General features: G+C 38.1%; 1 protein-coding gene and 1 non-coding gene across 2 annotated transcripts in view; one reads left to right on the top strand and one right to left on the bottom strand.

The window, feature by feature from the left end:
• The window catches only part of RPS14 (ribosomal protein S14), a 520,685-nt gene that overhangs the window by 460,598 nt on the left and 39,308 nt on the right, over positions 1–20,779 (bottom strand). The window lies entirely within an intron of this gene.
• On the top strand, positions 3,447–3,580 carry LOC126957770 (small nucleolar RNA SNORA70). Its single transcript, XR_007726938.1, has one exon. It is a non-coding gene; the product is annotated as a small nucleolar RNA SNORA70 (small nucleolar RNA).

The raw sequence follows: 20,779 nt of genomic DNA, 5'->3' as shown, positions 1-20,779 counted from the left end.
TAACATCACACCTAGCATGACAGTTCTTTTCTTTTGGCACTTGAAAAATGTTGTGCTACTTCCTGTTGGCCTCCATGGTTTCTGAGGAGATATCAACTCTCATTCGAATTCTATTTCTCCTATATGGAATGCATTGTTTCTCTCTGGCAGCTTTCATGATTTTTACTTTGCCTTTGGTTTTTAGAAATGTGACTACAATGTTTCTTGGCATGGATTTCTTTTCATTTTATCTTGTTTGGGATTCACTTAGCTTCTTGAATTTCTAAGTTTGGGGTGGGGGTTGGCCAAATTTGGGAAATTTTCAGCCATTATTATTTTGAATACTTTTTTTTTTTTTTTTTTTTTTTTTTTTTGAGACGGAGTCTCTGCCGCCCGGGCTGGAGTGCAGTGGCCGGATCTCAGCTCACTGCAAGCTCCGCCTCCCGGGTTCACGCCATTCTCCTGCCTCAGCCTCCCAAGTAGTTGGGACTACAGGCACCCGCCACCTCGCCCGGCTATTTTTTTGAATTTTTTAGTAGAGACGGGGTTTCACTGTGTTAGCCAGGATGGTCTCGATCTCCTGACCTCGTGATCCGCCCGTCTCGGCCTCCCAAAGTGCTGGGATTACAGGCTTGAGCCACCGCGCCCGGCCTATTTTGAATACTTCTTTAGCCTCATCCTCCTCTCCTTCATGAATGCCAAAGACATGAATGTAAGATCTTTTGATATAGTTCCACATTTCCATGAGGCACTGTTCTATTTTCTTTTCTTCTATTTTCTCTCTGTTGTTCAGATTGCATAATTTCTACTGTTCTTTCACTTACTGATATTATTCTGTCCCCTCTCCTGCCATTCTGCTATTGAGTCCATTCACTGAGTTTTAAATTTTTAGTTATTTTATGTTCCCATTCTAAAATTTCCATTTTGTTTTTCTTTATATCTTCTGTTTATTTCCTGAGATATTCTGTTTTTCATTTGTTCCAAGCATGCTTGTAATTGTTCACTGAGGCATTTTTACAATGGGTGCTTAACAATCTTTGTCAGATAATTTTAATATCTCTGTCATCTTGATTGGCATCTAGTGATTGTCTTTTTTCCTTCAGTGTAAGATCTTCCTGGCTTTTTATGAATGTTTTTTAAATTGAAACGTGGACATTTTGTGTATTATGTTATGAGACCTGATCTTAATTAATCCTTCTGTGGTTGCTGGCTTCCTGTGACAGCACTCCAGCAGAGGAAGTGGGGGTGACACCACATTGTTACTTTCAGGTATAGGTAGGAGTCCAGTTTACCACTCAGCCTCCATTGATGCCCAAGGTGAGGAGCCCTCCTCATTACTTCTCGGGGAATGGGAGTTTCAGCTCCCCACTAGTTCTCCACTGGCTGGGAGGGGTAGGAGTACTGTGTTACTGCCTCCACTCCATGTGGCCTGTGCTGGTGTTGTCAGGGGAGGAGCCTCATTACTGTTAGGCAGTGGTGAAAGTCCTTTCTCTCCATTACCCTGGGATTCTCTGACACTACTCCAATGGGAAAAGAGGGGGGCATTACTACAGGATGGTCAGTGACATCATGGATGAAGAAGGACTCTTTACCCCTAATAGGGATGAAACTCCTGACTCCATACACAACCTTCTCCATTACAACTTGGCAAGGCTGGGAGGCTAGGCGCCCCACTCAGTCTTTTTTTGTTTTTTTTTTTTTTTTTTTTTTTGTAGAGATGGAGTCTTGCTCTGTCGCCCAGGCTGGAGTGCAGTGGCACGATCTCAGCTCACTGCAACCTCCGCCTCCCGGGTTCAAGGGTTCAAGCAATTCTTCTGCCTCAGCCTCCTGAGTAGCTGGGACTACAGGCGCATGCTACCACAACCGACTAATTTCTTTTGTATTTTAATAGAGACAGGGTTTCACCATGTTGCCCAGGCTGGTCTCGAGCTCCTGAGTTCAGGCAATGCATCCGCCTCGGCCTCCCAAAGTGATAGGATTACAGGTGTGAGCCACCACACCAGGCCCCCACTCGGTCTTTTAGACATAGGTGATTGTTTTTGTCTGCTCAGGCTACTATAACAAAATATGACAGACTGGGCAGCTTAAACAACAGAAATTAATTTTCTCTCAGTACTGCAGACAGGAAGTTCAAGATCAATGATGTGCCAGCAGTGTTGGTTTATTTGTGTCTTCACTTGACAGAGAGAGTGAGCTCACTGGTTTCTCTTCTTATTACCTCATTTATTGTCAATTACCTCCTAAAGACCCTGTCTCCAAATACAGTCACATTGAGGGTGTGAAAGGGAAATTAATCTTGGGGCCCAAAAATCACCAAGCTAAAAGGAAAAGTCATGCTAGACACTGCTTAGGGCAAACCTGCCTCCCATTCTATTCAAAGTCATCCCTCTGATCACCGAGATAAATGGCTATCTGACTGTATTTATCTCTGATAATGCATAATCCCTGATATCCCAAAATTTCATCAAGATCCAAAGTTAATTTTGCTGTACAACTTCTTTTTTTGAAATTTTACTTGCTTCCAACACAAGGAAGGCAAGTTTTCCCACTTCCATGATTTTGGAAGGCAGGTAACTCCTTTATGGAGTTTAAGCTAACTTCTAACAGGGAAGACAAGTTTTGTTTCTTTTCTGCTCCCAGGATGGTAGAAAGCAGTCTTTGGTCTGAGACCCATCCCTAGGTAACTAAATGAATTGGGGTTTATCTTGGCTGAAGTTAAAATTAACAACCAGCTGATCTTAATTTCTTCTTACCATTAGAGCACTCAATAATCATTTTAAGTTGTGTGATTGTTTTGCTTAGCTTTTTTTGTTGTTTGTTTCTGTTTTTGTTGTTGTTGTTTCAATCTTTTTCCCATTGAGTTTGACCAACTGTATCCAACTTGATCAAATCCAAAGGAAAGTTCCAAATTATGGGGAACAAAGCTTGTAAAGTGGCTAAATTCCCACAAAAAAGGCTTTATTTACATAACAAGGCCACTTTTTTGCTAGCCAGCTGAAACCAAAAAAGCAATGGCTGTCTCCCAGGCTACAGTTCCATAGCTAAGATTATGCCTTGTTTTTTTTCACCAGCCTGGGTTTGGTTCCTAAGTCAAGCTCTGGTTTGATACTTGGTACTTCTGAAATGGCATCAATTTGTCCTAGCTGAAATATGGTAATGAGATTTAAAAATATTTTTTAAAGGAGCTCAGTGGTTAAAAGTCAGCTTAATTAAAAGCTAACATCCAAGATATGTATGTGTATGTGTAAGTGTGTGTGTGCGTATTTGTATTTAAAAGGCCTTCATATTTTTGTTGTTTTTCCTCTCCTAGGATCTTGTCTTTGTTGAGCAAAACTTTTTTCTTCTCATTTGACTGAATTATGTTTTCTTTGTTTACTTCTGCTGTCTCTCCTTTCTCTTGCACCCTCTGCTGCATGAGGAACCTAAAATAGTTTATAATAGCCTGGGATTCCTTAAAGAAAATGGACCTGCAGCCAATTAAGCCGACTGAGTTCCTTTCCTCATGGGGGCCCAGTGTGCAATGGCTGCAAACAGCAGCTTCCCTGGTAGTGATGCAGCCTGTTTGTTGTATGGGTTGCTCTAAACGATCTTGGAGACAGTCCTTTCAGATGGATGTTCATGTTTCTGACCTTGCACTACCCCAGTGTAGGCTCCAAACAGGCATGTGAGGTGCCATTGGAAAGCCCCAGGGCACTGTGACCAGGGTTCACATTGGCCAAGTTATGTCCATCCGCACCAAGCTGCAGAACAAGGAGCATGTGATTGAGGCCCTGTGCAGGGCCAAGTTCAAGGTCCCCAGCTTAGAAGATCCACATCTCAAAGAAGTGGGGCTTCACCAAGTTCAATGCCAATGAATTTGAAGACATGGTGGCTGAGAAGCGGCTCATCCCAGATGGGTCAAGGTCTTGCTCTGTTGCCCCAGCTGGAGTGCAATGGTATGATCACGGCTCACCGCAGCCTTGACCTCCCAGGCCAAAGCAATACCCCTACATCATCTGAGTAGCCAGGACCACACGTGTGCATCACCACACCCAGCTAATTTTAAAAAATATTTTTGTAAGAGGGGATCTCCCTCTGTTGCCTAGCCTCGTCTTGAACTCCTGGGCTCAAGCAGTCCTCCCGCCTCAGCCTCCCAAAGTGTTGGGATTACAGACGTGAGCCACCACACCTGGCCTAAAATCTTTTACCCTTTAGCCAAGGATGACATCCTCTTCCTCTGTCAATATTTGACTAGAAGGATCAGGCTAGGCATCTCTTTGTTGTGCTCCCCGGCCTCCTTTTCTTCCCATATCAAGCACAGCACGTGGAAGTGTCATGACCTGTTTTCTTGTGCGTGTGCTAAAATGTGAGTTAGGCTATGAACACCACAGGGAGAGGAATTGTGCCAGATTTATTCCAACTGTACCCCAGGCACTTAGCTGAACAACTGGGGTCTAGTAGATACTCAGCAAAAGTGCATTGCATCAAAGACTGAATAATTTCAAGATAGGAGTATTCAATGTCTAATATGTACCAAGCATATCTACCATAAGCATTATTTCATGAAATAAAATAATTTCAACTCTATAAAAAAAAAAAAAAAAAAAAAAAAAAGAAAATGGAGAAGGCACCAGACTTACTTTTGGGGAGAAATCTTTGTTTTTCCTTATGGAACCCCAAGAGTGTAAACAGACAAGTTCATCTCGGTTTTGTTTGTTTTTGTTTTTGTTTAGAGGAAGTCTCACTTTTGTCACCCAGGCTGGAGTGCAATGGCGTGATCTCGGCTCACTACAACCTCTGCCTCCCAGGTTCAAGTAATTCTCCTGCCTCAGCCTCCCGAGTAGCTGGGATTACAGGCGCCTGCCACCAAGTCTGGCTAATTTTTGTATTTTTAGTAGAGACAGGGTTTTACCGTGTTGGCCAGGCTGGTGTTGAACTCCTGACATCTGGCAATCCACCCCCCTTGGCCTCCCAAAGTGCTGGAATTATGGGCATGAGCCACCATGCCTGGCCTGTCTCAGCTCTTAAACTGGTTGCTTTTGTATTCTGTTACCTAATTTTTTTACTAAAATAGTTATTGCACAGAGGCTACTCTTGGGTTTTTAAGGAAGAGTGTAGTTTAGACACTTAGAAATGTTTTTGTTTTAAAAAAAATTTAAGTGCACTGTAAAAGCATCACATGGTCTAGCTTCATACTACTTCTCCCTTTTTGAAAACCCAGGATTCAGTGTGGGCTCTGCCCAAAGATTAGAGATCTCAGTTAAAAGATAGGTAGTCCCTATCTAAATAAGATTGGTCTCCTTATAGAATCCTGTGATTGATTTCTATAATTTTATGTTTGATTTGGCATACATCTTTAATCTCCCTCTAGCACCACGAGACTTTCTCTCTGTACCTTGAGATGCAGATTTTGCTATCTGATTGTTCACCTGAAGGTAGTTTCCTTCAATATGCAGATTTAGGGCTATTTATCTGACAACTTCCAGGGTAATGAAACAGGTTATCAAGAGTTTGCAAGTCTATGGAGAAAAAAAAGTAGGTCTTATGAATCTATAAGTTGTACTTCTATCAGTATGCCTAATACGTCTATGTATTTATGTGTTGTATATATAGTTTCACTATTAAAAATATATAAAAGAGTTCCAGTTAGCTTAAAGAAAAATAAAAATGCTTAAATCAAATACTTTATCAGAAGAAGGAAAGACTAGTCAAATGCTTTTTCAAGTTAATGTACCTTAAGAAAAATCTTTAATTAATAAGCTAGCTTTAAAATTATTGGTAAAGTAATATGAGAAATGTCTTAATAATTGCCTGTATAAATTTTTTTGTTTGCATTCATTGATCAAGCAATTTTATACTTATCCTTGCCAAATACTATAAAGTATCAAAATTTGGCATAGGGGTTACAAAACTATACACCTAGCTCAAAACAGAATATTTGCTTGTGTAATTTTTAATAAATAAGACATTGATATTGGTTTAATGAATGTAGTTAAATCTTGAATTATTTAGTAAAATAACCATAACTTCTAATCCTGAGGCTTTAGGCAGTGTAGTCCACAGGCAGGAAGGGGGTTTATTTTGGGAAAGGACTGTTATCATCTTTGTTTCAAAGCTAAACTATAAACTACGTTCCTCTCAAAGTTAGTATGGCGTACACCCAGGAATGAACAATGACACCTTGGAGGTTAGAAGCAAGATGGAGTCAGTTAGGTCAGAGCTTTTTCACTGTCTCAGTTATGATTTTGCAATGGTGGTTTCAAAATGATGATGACTTAAATGATGACTATAGCAGTTTTCATAAATAATATAGGTAAACAAAATAGGTAAATGTAATGGGATAAATACTTGTAGATAAACTTGTCATAATTTAGAATCTAAAGTTATATTAAATTAAGTAATAGATATTTCATTATTGAGTATTTTCAATAAAAATATATTGTAGGGAAACATTTTTTAAAAATATGTCATTTTTTAAAAGGTGAATTTTTGTCTAATTCAACGTTTTTTTAAAGGTTATATGTAAAACAAGGCAAAAGGAAGCAGGAAATAAGAGAGATGTAAAGAAAGGTGTAGAAATAAAAAAGTATTTTTTGGTAAGAAAGTTTAAAGAAAAATAATTTTATATTAGAAAGAATCTTGTATGGGAAATTCTGACCTAGGATACAATGACTGGTTGTTTAAGAAAGAGAGATGTTCAGGGCCAACCAGAAAGTCCAAGCATGTCATAAATGGTCTGTGTAAGTCATAATAAGAGGATTTATTTTTAAAATATTTTATGTGATCAAGTTGTCTATAATTAAATGGAGATTATAATGGTCTTTCTAGAAATTGGGTTTTGAGTAGAAAAGCATACACTAAGTAATTGGTTCAAACTATGAAAATTTCTTAAGGTATTGCTTTACTCTTAATAAGTTGCAAGACATTATAATTTATTTTATGCAAAGTTCAACTTTTGCTGCATCTCACTGTTTTCAGCTTTCTCTCCCCTCTTAAAAGGCCTGAAATAATAACTCTGTCCTGCAACTCATTTTCAGATCCTGTAAGTTTTTTTCTTCAGGTTCTAATTTGGGTCTGACACTTTAAAAAAATTTTTATATTAAAGCTCTAAAGGAAATGTTTCCTTCTAACATAATATTCCCCATAAGAAACAGCAGTCACCCTGCAGAAGGTCTTTTCTCTTGCCTTGAGTGACTGGCCTAATAAACAGATCTTAATCTTTATCTAAATAATTTCTGTATCACTGCTACTAAGTTGGGTTTGCTTAGAAAAAACTGAGATAAAAAATTTTTTAATTAAAGTTATTATATTCCTATAACTTTCTACATGTCCATTTAAAGTCCTGTGCCATTAAGTTAAAGGGCTTTGACAACCTGGGTCTAAAAGCACACCAAGTCCTGCTAAATCTTAATACTGACAGCAGTTAAAGCCTCATCTTCAGACCCCATAGACGATGCCAATCAAAGTACACTGTGTTCATGAGACACAGAGCCAGAAATTAAAGCTATTCAACTCCTCCAAGGCCCAGAGACTATCACAGAAGAGGTGGGCAGATGAGATTGTAAGGGCTGATTTTGAGAGATAAAGTAACTTCAGTTTCTATATAAATTAACCATTAATATCAAAGGCACACTGATGCAACACTGGAATATTGGCCCCTGTGTCAGATTAACAAGGTTTTCTTGAAGTATTAACCAACTCCTTAATAAAGGTTATAAAGGTTTAAAAGGCTTATGGAAATTACATCTTATGGCCAAGATGATTAAAATTCTATAGATCATTTATAAAATTTTGAAAAACAAATTTAATTGGCTTCATGCTGTCTTAATTAGGGCTTATTTTTTGGAAAATTAAGTCTCCTCTCTCAAACAATGAAGGCTTTTTGCCTTTTTTGAAATCCTTGAGTTATCACTTTGGTTAAATAAATGACTTATTTTACAATGACCTGTGATCCCATTTTGTGATATCAAGTGTTTTAAACATTTGATATTTGACAAACTTCCCAAATCATGTCTATTTCTGACGTAATTAATCCTGTAAGATATTAGGTTCTATAAAGTCCAAAAATTACATGTTTGGCTTATTTAGTATCAAAATCATACAGGAAGCATTGCCACATATGAAATGGTATTTGGCTTTCTTTGGGCTGTATTTGTATACATACATTATACATTTATATAATTTCTATACAATTATAGGAAACTCCTATAATTCTGATATGACTTTTAGTGTATGTTATCAGATATAATTGTCATGTTAAATTATTGTTTGCCACAGAGGTAACAGATTTCCTTGTCAATCGTTTCTTTGACTATGGTTGCCTAAAACTTTTTGTCATTCATGAACAATTGTTGTCTTGTTTTGGTCCTCTTTAGAAGGTGGTTTTATAATCACCTATAAAATTCTAACAGGTGTTCTTGAATGCAGGGTTCTGATAACTTTGGAGATTGTGACATGAGAATAGAGGAAAACCTTTCAGGACTCATGGGGAGCTGAAATGTTCATGACTATCAAGCAGAACAGGAATTAACTGCATAGACTGAACTAATAGAAGACCGAAGTAATCTTTTTTACTTTTTGCCTAAAATGTTGCTGATCCTTTGTTTTGTTTTTTCAGAGTTGAGGAAACTTTTTTTAAGCTATTGATAGCTTTTAACAACTTAATATACTCCTAAGAACAAAATGTGGAGCATATTTCTCTTTACCTGATTTCTCCAGAATTTGGAAACTATTTGTCAGTATTCCTAACTTATAACAATTTAGTTATTTGCACAAGCACAGTAAGAATGCTTTCTTTTGCAACAGGACACTATTGGAGAAACTTTATTTTACCAAGGCTTTGACTGGAATGGTTTGCTTTCATTTAAGGACTCAAACTTGATTTATAGAGCCAATAAAAGCCCCTTGGGAAAACTAGCCTCATACCTTACCTATACAGTTCCTCTACAGGGTTCCTGATTTGTGGTAAGTAAAGAATGTCACTTTCTGACAGGCTAAGGAGCCCCAAGTTATCATAGGACCTCAAAAGGAGAGGAATTTACCCAACTCATAGGTATTTGATGGTATAAATCCATGGCTGGGCTCAGCTTTAAAAAAAGTCTTATCTGAGATTCCTTCTATGGAACAAAGTTCCATCAAAGGCAATTTAAAAAACCTATATGAAAAATAATTATTCTTGCTACACCTTATACAAATATTCTGGCCAAGTATAATAAAGCAAGTTCGTCCTACCATGATTTGTCTTTAGAAAAAATGGGAAACTGGAGAGAGAAAAATTATGTTTCAAAAACTACAGTATACCTGTTGTTAGATTCTGGTCTTGCCTAATGTTTTTCTGTTTTTATTATTTTCTACAGTTTGGACTGAATTCTAACTTTTCCTGGCCGTAAGTCTCCAAAATAATGTTTTCAATTTTTTTCCTTCTTTTCTTCTTATATTTTTTCTAATTTGAAATCACTGAAAACTAAGCTGTGTTTTCTTAAAGACCTGTGAACTGAAACTAGACAACTTATATGTCAGAAGAAAATAACAGCAACCTATTTACATACATAAGCCACTTTTATACCTGCCTACTGATGTATGGACCTAAGAGTAATATTACCTATATTGATTTTCCAGAAGTGTTCTTTTTTTGTTGTTATTTTTCTCCCTTCCTCTCCTATTTTTTTTTATCTTCATAGAGCATGAGACTTCACAACCTGCTAAAAATGAGCTTTCCTAATAATGTGGGACCTACTCATCTAGGAATAAACCATCCTAGCTATAAGAGATGAGACAAAACCTGAAACCAGAGACTTGTTTTCTTCTAAAATGCTTTTTCCAAAAGATTTTCAAAAGAAAAGTGGGGAACGTGAAAGGAAAATAAATTTTGGGGCCCCCAAATCTCTATGCTAAAGGGAAAAATCAAGCTTGGAACTGCTTAGGGCAAACCTGCCTCCCATTCTATTCAAAGTCATCCCTTTGTTCACTGAGATAAATGCATATCTGATTGCCTTCTTTGGAGAGGCTAATCAGAAATTCAGAAGAATGCAAACCATTTGTCTCTTACCTACCTATGACCTGGAAACCCCCTCCCCACTTTGAGTTGTCCTGTGTTTGCTTCTAATTGTCCTGCCTTTTCAGACCAAGACAATGTTCATCTTATATATATTGATTGATGTTTCATGTCTCCCTAAAATGTATAAATTCAAGCTGTGCTTGGACAACCTTGGGCACGTGTCATCAGGACCTCCTAAGGCTGTGTTATGGGCACGTGTCTTTAACTTTGGCAAAATGAACTTTACAAATTGACTGAGATCTGTCTCAGATATTTATGGTTCACAGGGTTAAGACTTTAACATACGAATTTTGTTGGGGAGAGTACAATTTAATCCATAGAAGTCAGGATGAAGCTACAGATTTTTCCATGGTGTTTCACTGCAGTACAGCAGTTATTTTTTATGAATTTTTTAAAGTTTTCTCTAGCTAAAGCAACAAGGCTTTTGAGAGGTGAGTTGGGGGTAGGACTTTTTAGTCTGCGTTAATTGATGTTTCTAGGTTACCATATTTTTCAACTCCAGGCCTGGGATATATAAGCCAAAAAGAAAACCTAGGAAACTCAGCACGTTGAATCCCAAAGTCCCTAACTAGTGTGCCTTCTCTTTACCTTTTGGAGTATTCTTTTGTTTGTTTCATCTGTGAAACACAGGGGACATGGGGGTTTAAGGAACTCCACAGACCTTCTCTTTCCAAAAAACTACCATAAATGGTAAGTAGAAAAAAATATAAAAAACAAACAACAACCAAAAAACATTTCAAAGCTCTGTAAATTGTCCTAAGGATCACTGAAAATGAAAAAAAAAAAAATTTAAGAAAATCCAATAAATCTTGGTAAGAACTTTGAGATTCTGTGGCATTTAAGCCACAATCTCCTCTTCCCCTACCCATAGCTCAGCAAGATGAAAGCTTCATTCCAAGGAGATGTGGCCAAGAAACAGGGCTTCTTCTTTCTCATTTTCCAGTCTAGAACTGTGGCATCTCTCCATGATGGGCAGGCCTCCAACTTTTCTCATTCTCTTAGCTCTGTGTTACAGAAGCTTTATTGTAGGCAAGAATAGGGCTCTCACAAAGCACAATGTCTTACACCTATAATCCCAGCACTTTGGAAGGCCAAGGTGAAGGATTGCTTGAGCACAGGAGTTCAAGACCAGCTCTGGTAACATAGCCAGACTTTGTCTCTACAAAAGTAAAAAAAAAAAAAAAAAAAAAAAAAAAAAAAAATTATCCAGGTATGGAGGTGTACACCTATAGTCCCAGCTACTTGTGAGGCTGAGGAGGGAGGACTGCTTGAGCCCAGGAGGTCAAGGCTGCAGTGAGTTGAGATGATGCCACTACACTCCAGCTTGGGCAACAGAATGAGACCCTGTCTCAGAAATAAAAAAACAATGGGGCTGTTTCTCCTCCCAGCCTCCACTCCTAAAGCAGAGGCTTTACCCCACGTGTTACAAGCCAAGAATACTGGAGACCTACTTGCCTTAGCTCACTGTTAGGGCAGAGTTTTCATGCCAGGAGAAGCAAGTCAAGAAGACCAGAGGCTATTGCCCCCACCCAGTGCTCTGCTAGTAAAGCAGAGGTATCATGCCAAGAGAAGGGGGCCACTGTCCCTGACTCCATCTCCAGAGAACTGGCATGTAGGTTTGCCCAGACAGAGAGAGGAAGACTATAAGAACAGAGAGGAACTTTGAAGCTTTCCCCAAGGAACTGATTGTATTTGGAACAGTTGAGTGGGGAAGTTCAAGCATGAGGGTACTTTCAAATATAATAGGTATTTTAATTATAAGCAATTAAGAGGAAGCTGATAGTGTTATGAGAGCAAGCTAAAGCCCAGATAGAAGTTTACCAGACAGATTGAGGGGGTAAGGGAAACATCTAAGCCCTCCTGGAATCAGAACAAATCTCAAGGAGGGGCCTCAAAGACTACTCTTGTAAGAACCTGAATTTAATTATATCAAACTGTGGAACACTTTGTGCCTTAGGGCACTGACAAAAACAATGAGGCAATGATCAAACAATTAGTGGAAGCCAAAAGCTAGGTGTGATACCAAGAGATGCAGATAGCTTAACAGGGAGATCAGGGAAAGAAATAGAGAGAGCTCTATTAAAAGTTGCTATCATTCACAGGATAACTCTGTCAATGCCCAAGGCTGCACTATCGGAAAAGTAACAGAAGTATAAAAGATGCTGTATACTACAGGGAAACAAACATTATTAAAATAGTCCAGCCAAGCCACTAAACACATATACAAGTAAAAAATAAAAACACCAAGCTCCTAGGGGAGAGAATCAGTATCCAGACTGCTACAACACATTATCTAAAATGTCTGGTTTTCAACAAAAATAAACATGAAATATGTGAAGAGACAGAAAAGTGTGATTCCTATACAGGAGAAAAAGGAGACAACAGAAAATGCCTTTGAAAGAGTCTATATTTTGAACACAGCAGACAAACACTTCAAAGCAGCTGTTATATACAGGAGCAGTAGCATGCACCTTTAGTTCCAGCTACTTGGAAGGGTAAGATGGGATGATTGCTTGAGCCCAGGAGTTTGAGTCCAGCTTGGACAACATAGTGAGACCTCATCTCTACTGATTAATAATAATAATAATTCAGCTAGTATAAATATATTCAGATAATTCAATAAAATCATGATTAAACAAACAAGTGAAGGAACCCAACAAAAAAAGTCTGATGACAATGTGACATTAAATAGAGAATATCAACAAAGAAATAGAAATTATTTTTAAAAATGGGCCGGGCACAGTGGCTCACCCCTGTAATCCCAGCACTTTGGGAGGCCAAGGTGGGTGGATCACGAGGTCAGCAGATCGAGACCATCCTGGCTAACACGGTGAAACCCCGTCTCTAATAAAAACATAGGCTCAAAATAAAGGGATGGAAGAATATTTACCAAGCAAATGGAAAGCAAAAAAAAAGCAGGGGTTGCAATCCTAGTCTCTGATAAAACAGACTTTAAACCAACAAAGATCAAAAGAGACAAAGAAAGGCATTACATAATGGTAAAGGGATCAATGCAACAAGAAGAGCTAACTATCCTAAATATATATGCACCCAATACAGGAGCACCCAGATTCATAAAGCAAATTCTTAAGACGGACTCGCTGTGTCGCCCACAATCTCACACTGCAAGCTTACGCCACTCCCCTCACCTCCCGAGTAATAAGGCGTGCCACCTCGCCCGGCTAGATTTTTTAGTTTTACCGTGTTAGCCACTCGATCTCCTGACTGTCCGCCCGTCTCGGCCTCCCAAAGTGCTGGGATTACAGGCTTGAGCCACAGACCAAAGACAGTGGGAGACTTTTAACACCCCACTGTCAATATTAGACAGACCATCAAGACAGAAAATTAACAAGGATATTCAGGACTTGAACTCAGCTCTGGACCAAGCGGGCCTAATAGACATCTACAGCTTTCATGAGAACTCACTATCATGATGATAGGACCAAGTGTGGTGGTGTTAAACTATGAGAAACTGCCCCTCTGATCCAATCACCTCCCACCAGGCCCCACCTCCAACATTGAGGATTACAACTGGACATGACATTTGGCTGGACACATAGATCCAAACCATATCAGCATCTTTGAGAAATATTCTACAGGACTTTTTTAAAGGCCTTGGACCTTTGGGAATAATTGTCAATATTTGACATAACTCCTTATCTACTTGAGCACCATTGCCCTGAATTGGCTTCCCACATGAATGCTCTTCCTTGCATGGCTTTTAGAGAGTGAAACTGGCCTCTTTAGGTGTATTCTGTCCATGATGCCTATCAGTTTCATTTAGGACATTGAGAGGAGTCATCAAGGCCATGCTCCCCCTGAAAGCTCTAAGAAAGAATACTCGTCCTCTTCCAGCTTCTGGTGGCCCCAGGCATGTCTTAGCTTGTAGCTGCATAATTTCAATCTCTGCTTCAGTTTATATATGGCCATTTTCTCTGAGCCTCTGCATCCTCTCCCCCTTTTTATAAGGACACAAATAATTGTTTTTAGGTCCCACCCTAAACCCAGGATGATTTCATCTCAAGATCCTTAATGAATAACATCTGCAAAGACCCTATTTTCAAACAAGGTCATATTCTGAGGTTTTGAATAAACCTGAATATTTGGGGGAGGCTATTCAATCCACTACAAACAAAGCCAATTTCAAACATATACCTAAGCCTACAAAGGAGTAGGATAAACCTCTGTGTGCCCGTCACTCTGCTTCAACAACTATCAACCTAAGGCCAATATTTCATCTGTTCTCCACTCACTTACTCTCCTTTCTTTTCACATCATTTTGAAGCAAATTCCTGAGATCTTATTCCATCAATAAATATTAGTATAAATCTCTAATAGGTAATGGTATCTTTTAAATAGGGTCCTTGTCACCCCCAAAACAATTTAACATCATTATTTAATATCCTCAAGTATTTGGTAAATATATCTCCAAATCTTAGACCCTATATTTGTTGGAGCCATCATTTTATTCTAATTTATTATCCTCTATTTTATTTCTTGTAAAGTGCTTCAGATAATTAATTTCTACTCAACAATCACACTTCCCATTCTCTCCTTAATTCCTGCAGACAGTATTCTACCTTGCCCTCTGTTCCTACCGATATTGACCAAAACCAAGCCTCCACTCATACTTCTAAGTAATTACCTACATCCTGATGTACTTTCTGGTAACTATACTAGTGTATTACATAGTAGTTAAGAGCACAGACTCAAATCAGACTGCCTGGTTTAAATATCAGCTCCAGCACTATTCACACAATAGATGTATGAATTTTGGTAGGTTACTAACATTTATACCTCAGTTCCTCATCTATAAAACAAGAATAAAAGTAGTATCTAACTCATAAGGTTCCAATGAGATTTAAAAGAATTTATATGTAAAACATTTATGTGCCTAGCACATAATTAACACCATAAAAAGATTAGCAATAATTATTATATTTATTGTCATCTGTCCTAAAATTTGCCCCTACTTGAACTTGGGCAACCCCACACTCACATGGTCTCATTTCCGTTTCCTCGTCACTTTTCTAATTTCACTGGATTGTCTCATTTTCCTTTGAGGGTATTCTGCTTTCTGACTTTCTCTGTGTTGGGTAACTCAGCAGGTTCATCAAGCTTCTTACCATGGAAGTCTCAATAATACACTCCAGATATGATCACCATTCACTTCCTCTACAGATTCCACCTATTCTAAGCCATCATCAGCTCTTGAATGAATGAGTGCAACAGATTACTAACTAGTCTCCCTGCTTTTCAAATATGTTCTCCAAAAGCCCATTTCCCACATAACATCTAGAGGAATCCTGTTAATTTTCAAGTTAACTTATGTCATTTCCCTAAATAAAATATTCCAGTAGCTTATTTCTCCCTAGTTTGTTTTTCCTTAACATTTGAAAAATGTTTTTATATTTATTTTTCTCTGTTCCCACTGACGTTAGCCAAAATGAGGCCAACGTTCTCTCTTCTTCTATTGTTCCAGTTGGATTTATTGATTTGATTCTGTAGATCTTCTTAAATGTTTCTGCCAGATATTTTTACCTAAAGCATTCTATTTATCCTATCAAGACCTTGATAAAATAAATCTGCAATTGTTCTCCATTATCTAACATATTTTTGTTTTGTTTTGTTTTGTTTTGAGATGGAGTTTCGCTCTGTTGCCCAGTCTGGAGTGCAATGATACAATCTCTGCTCACCACAACCTCCGCGTCTCGAGTTCAAGGAATTCTCCTGCCTCAGCCTTCTGAGTAGCTGGGATTACAGGCATGCGCCACCATGCCTGGCTAATTTTGTATTTTTAGCAGAGACGGAGTTTCTCCATGTTGGTCAGGCTGGTCTTGAACTCCCGACCTCAAGTGATCTGCCTGCCTCAGCCTCCCAAAGTGCTGGGATTACAGGCGTTAGCCACCGTGCCCGGCCTATCTAACATACGGTTTTTAAATTATTCTTAAGTCCTTCAACTAACTAGCCTCTTTAATGTTACTTCTCCATCTCCCCCAAACTTAGCCTTACTCCTTTTGAAAATACAACTAATGGCCTAAAAGGGACAAAAGTTGTGTTGAGGCCTCTGAGGAACCAACACTGGATACAGAGTGTAAATCTATTCATATAAGCTAATGACTTACATGTTGGTAACTGGACCAGGAAGCTCAGTAGAATTGTAGAATGCTGAGCCAAGGAGTGACTTTATTGCTCTGGATGTAGATAGCACAAGTGTAACAGTAGTCAGGTACAGTCAGAAGTTTATAAAACAGGTGAAAATGAAGGTTGATAAGAATTTAGATCTACACTGAGAAATCTGCTACTTAAGGGCCCACATTGATGATATCCAGAAGTTGGGAAATCATGATATAAAGCAGAATTTAAAAAGTGAGAAGGGCTGGCCACAATGGCTCATGTCTGTAATCCCAGCATTGTGGGAGGCCGAAGCAGGCAGATCACTTGAGATCAGGAGTTTGAGACCAGCCTGGCCAACATGGTGAAACCCTGTCTCTACAAAAATATACAAAAATTAGCCAGGGGTGGTGGTACACAAGAGGCATAGGTGGAAGAATCGCTTGAACCCAGGAGGCAGAGGTTTCAGTGAGCCAAGATTACCCCAATGCACTCCAGCCTGGGTGATAGGGTGAGGCCGTGTCTCAAAAAAAAGAGGAAGGAAGGAAGGAAGGAAGGAGGGAGGGAGGGAGGGAGGGAGGAAGGAAGCGAGGGAGGGAGGGAGGGAGGGAGGAGGAAGGAAGGGGCAAATACTTGTCTGAGGATCAGTAATAATACATGTAATAATAACACCTGACTTCCATTGAAAACATACTATGTGCCAGGTACTATTTTGAGTGCTTTAAATCTATTGACTCATTCTATCCTCACAATACTACAAGTAGTCACTGTTACTATTCTTTTTTATAGAAGAGGAAAGTGAGGCCCGAAGAGATCAAATAACTTACCCTGTCCCTAATTAGCAATGGAGCTAGGACTCAGACCATGGTATTCTGGATTCAGAGCCTTTGTACTTAATTGCAATGCCTCTTCCATATGTGCTAGGTAGGGAACAAGGTGATGGCAGAATTTAATAGTCAGGATTGATGCAGTATTCCTGAACTATTATAGAATGAGATAGATGATAAACTCAGCAATTAGAATTCAGTAGTGAAATCCTGAGATAAGTAGGATTTGACTTATCCTGTGGCCAATTTTCCTCTTATTAAACATCTAAATTCATGGGCCTTCACAGCCATAAAAGAACAAATTAGTATTTTAATTTTTACAGTTTGATTAAAATTAGTGCTTATTGAAGTATTGGTTAGGTGTTTCTTTTTGCAAAGATAATTTATGGTTTTGTAAAATTAGTTTAATGTTGATGGTGGAATAGACAAGAGCCAAAAGAGACTAGAAGCAAACAGAAAATGAAGATTAAATTATAGCAATCCAGCAGCTAGTTAATAAGGCTGCAGCTCAGATATTTCTGTTCCTCATCCAGTCCTTACTTTATTTCTCTAATCACCTTTATCACCCTGCTCACTTTTAATTCTGCTAAATAAGCTCTCCCCACTGACCCTGTTGCAATTGTCCTTCTTTGTTCCTTTTTACTATTCCTCAAGATTATTTAGTGTTTCTGCCCAGTTTGCAAAATCCTATTTGTATATAGCCACATATACTTGTGTTCATTGTCATATTATGTTTCTGTTTCTACTACTGCAATTTTTTAAAAATGTGGCTTTCTTTCTTGCAGTGCTCAGGGAGATACACTCCATTTCTTGTGGGCCATATGTATATTATGCATGAAAGTAAAGATTCAATCTCATAATATGACAAAAAGTTATAAGTCATAATACATTAGCAGATATATTTACCAGTATATAGTTAATTGTGCTTCTTTCTAGAAGTCTGGCAAGACTTCCAACCACATGCAGAGGCACCAGGAGAACCAATAAACACTTTTGAGGCATGCTTCATTAATGGACCAGGGAACTGAGACCGAGGAAAGGGGTGACAACTGTAATGCTCTTGAAAATACATTTCATCTGAGCCCAGACTTTATTTCTTCAAAACAAAAATCCCAAAAATGTGGCTGTTATGGTAGTAATTTGAACTATTTGGATTTATTTAGCAGCAATAGAAGATATGTAAAAAAAGAGTGTAGTGAATGTGAAAAAGCCTCCTTCCAGAAGTCAGACCTCATTATGCAAAAGAGAATTCATACGAGAGAAAAGCCCTTAATACGTACTGAGTGTGGGAAAGCCTTCAGCAGGAAATCAAATCTCATTATACACCTGAGAATCCATACTCAAGAGAAAACCTGAATGTGTTGAATGTAGAAAAGCTTTCTCCCATAAGTCACATCCATCGAACATTAGAGAATTCACACCAGGGAGAAACCCTATGAGTGTGATGAGTGTGGGAAAGCCTTTTTCCAAGACTTATACCTCAGCATTTACAGGAGAACTCATACTGGAGAAAAGCCCTATGTGTGTGATGAATGTGGGAGAGCCTTCAGCCTGAAGTCACACCTCTTTGTACATCAGAGAATACACACAAGAGAGAAATCTTCTGTGTGAACTAAGTGTGAGAGAGTTTTCAGTGTCATGCCTTATTAGACATCAGAAAATTTACACTAGAGAGAAACCATATAAATGTAATGAGTGTTAAAAAGTATTTTCTCAAAAGCCTGACCTCATACATTACAGAACTCACACAGGGAAAAAAAATCATGTAAATGCAGTCAATGTGTAAAAGCCTTCAGACATAGCTCAGCCCTCTGTCAACATAAGAGGACTCATAAAGAAAAAAATCCCTGAACAAGAAATTAATATGGGAATATCTTCAACTAGAACTTGTAGTGACAGCCTTCAGTCAAAAGCAAATGTATCAAGAAATTATGTAGTTATTTATTATGTATGAAGAAATCTTACTGAGGATAAGCCTATTTAATATATTTATAAAAGTGTATAGCTATGTCTCTATGGAAATCAAATTCCAGATGTGATTCCTAAATATTTCTAGATGATATTACAGAAAATACGCTTTTTATTAGAGAATAATTGTTCACGGTGGACCACAAAAGCTTTTAAAATATTAATAAGTGAACGAGTCAGAAGAAACTTAGAAAACTATATGTGGACAATCCACAAAGTATGAATGTTACTATATGTGCCACTCCTTATTGCTATAAGTCCTGGCTGCACTACATTTTGTTATGCATCACATAAAATAAGTTGTATGTGTTAGAACTGCATATGTGAATCTAAAAATTTGTAAATGTAAAATAAGTACTATATATAGAATGCCATTTACTAAGATTTTCTACATTAAATATTACCATTTTTCCCCTAAAGAAAATATAAATTGTAACCAAAAATACAGTGTTTAGTAAGAGTTCTAAAGGGTAAAATAAACTTTTTTCTGTTGCTTGCTGGTATATATGACTTCTGCTGCTTCTTGATCAATGAGTAGTATATAAAGGTATTAATTACATAAAATATATAAATATAAGCTAGATATCATGTAAGTCTCAGTAGCAAAAGAAAATAGTCATGGCCTCTTACAAGACTCACTGCAATTTAAAAAGGAGTTCTTGATGGGTACAATTACCCTTTTTACATACTGTTATGGACTGAATTGTACCCTCCCACCAAATTCATATGTTGAAGCCCTAATTGCCAGTACCTCAGAATATGACTGTATTTGGACATAGTGCCTCTAAAGACTAATTGAAATAAAACCATTAGGATGTGTCCTAATCTAATGCGACTGGTGTTCTTGTAAGACCTAGAGAGTAGGACACACGAGGAGACATCAGGGGCAGGTGTACATAGAGAAATGACCATGTGAAGAGGCAGCAAGAGGGTTGCCATCTGCTAGACAAGAAGAGAGGCCCCCAAGGAAACCAACCCTGCTGCACATTAATCTCAGGCTTCCAGCCTCCAGAATTGTGAGAAAATAAATTTCTGTCATTTAAGCCACCCAGTCTAATATTTTGTAAGGCAGCCCTAGGAAACAAATACAAACACTACTGCTGTTTTTCCCTGGAGTACTTTGTAAGCTTGAGTATACAAATTATAAGTACTACATAAGCCAGTAATATGATAGAGTGCTTGCTACACTTCACGCCATCTCTATTTGGCATTTTCTAATTCACGTGACAGATTAGTAAAAGAGATATTTTCATAAGGATTTTACAATTCGCCAATATTATAAAGACTTTTGCAGAGAGAATTGTTCATTTTAAAAATTCCATTTAACAGTGGGGGTAGGTATTCTGTAAATTTCCATGTGAGTATCCATGCCATTAAAAATCAACCTGTTCCTTATTTATAAATTGAAAGTGGGGCTCTTCTAAAGCAAATGTTGATAGGGAGTTAAGATTACAAGGAAGAAACATACAAGAAGTGTTAAGAGCTCTCATTCTGGATTTAGACAGATGTAGATTCTGGATCTGCTCTGAGCCTCAATAGCACCTAGTCTGTTGGGTCATTGCAAGGATTATACAATATCATGTATGTATGGTGCTCATAAGATGTTAGCTATTTTATATTATTTAAAGATATAATTCCCATTATAGTTACGAAGACAGACAAGGAAACAACTCTAATTAGTATTATATTAGAACTGTAGGGAGTCGTGTGCATCATTCTGTTTCATTCTCACAATGATGTCAATCTTTCAGACTCAGGTGTGGGCCTGGAACCACTGCCCTGCACTGCCCCTCTACATCTATCCTATAATTGCTTGTTCAGAAGCAATACCATTTGCTGACACTCCAAACTCCTT

Source organism: Macaca thibetana, chromosome 6, assembly GCF_024542745.1.
Source record: "Macaca thibetana thibetana isolate TM-01 chromosome 6, ASM2454274v1, whole genome shotgun sequence".
Classification (NCBI taxonomy): domain Eukaryota; kingdom Metazoa; phylum Chordata; class Mammalia; order Primates; family Cercopithecidae; genus Macaca; species Macaca thibetana.
This window is presented reverse-complemented; position numbering and strand designations above follow the sequence as displayed.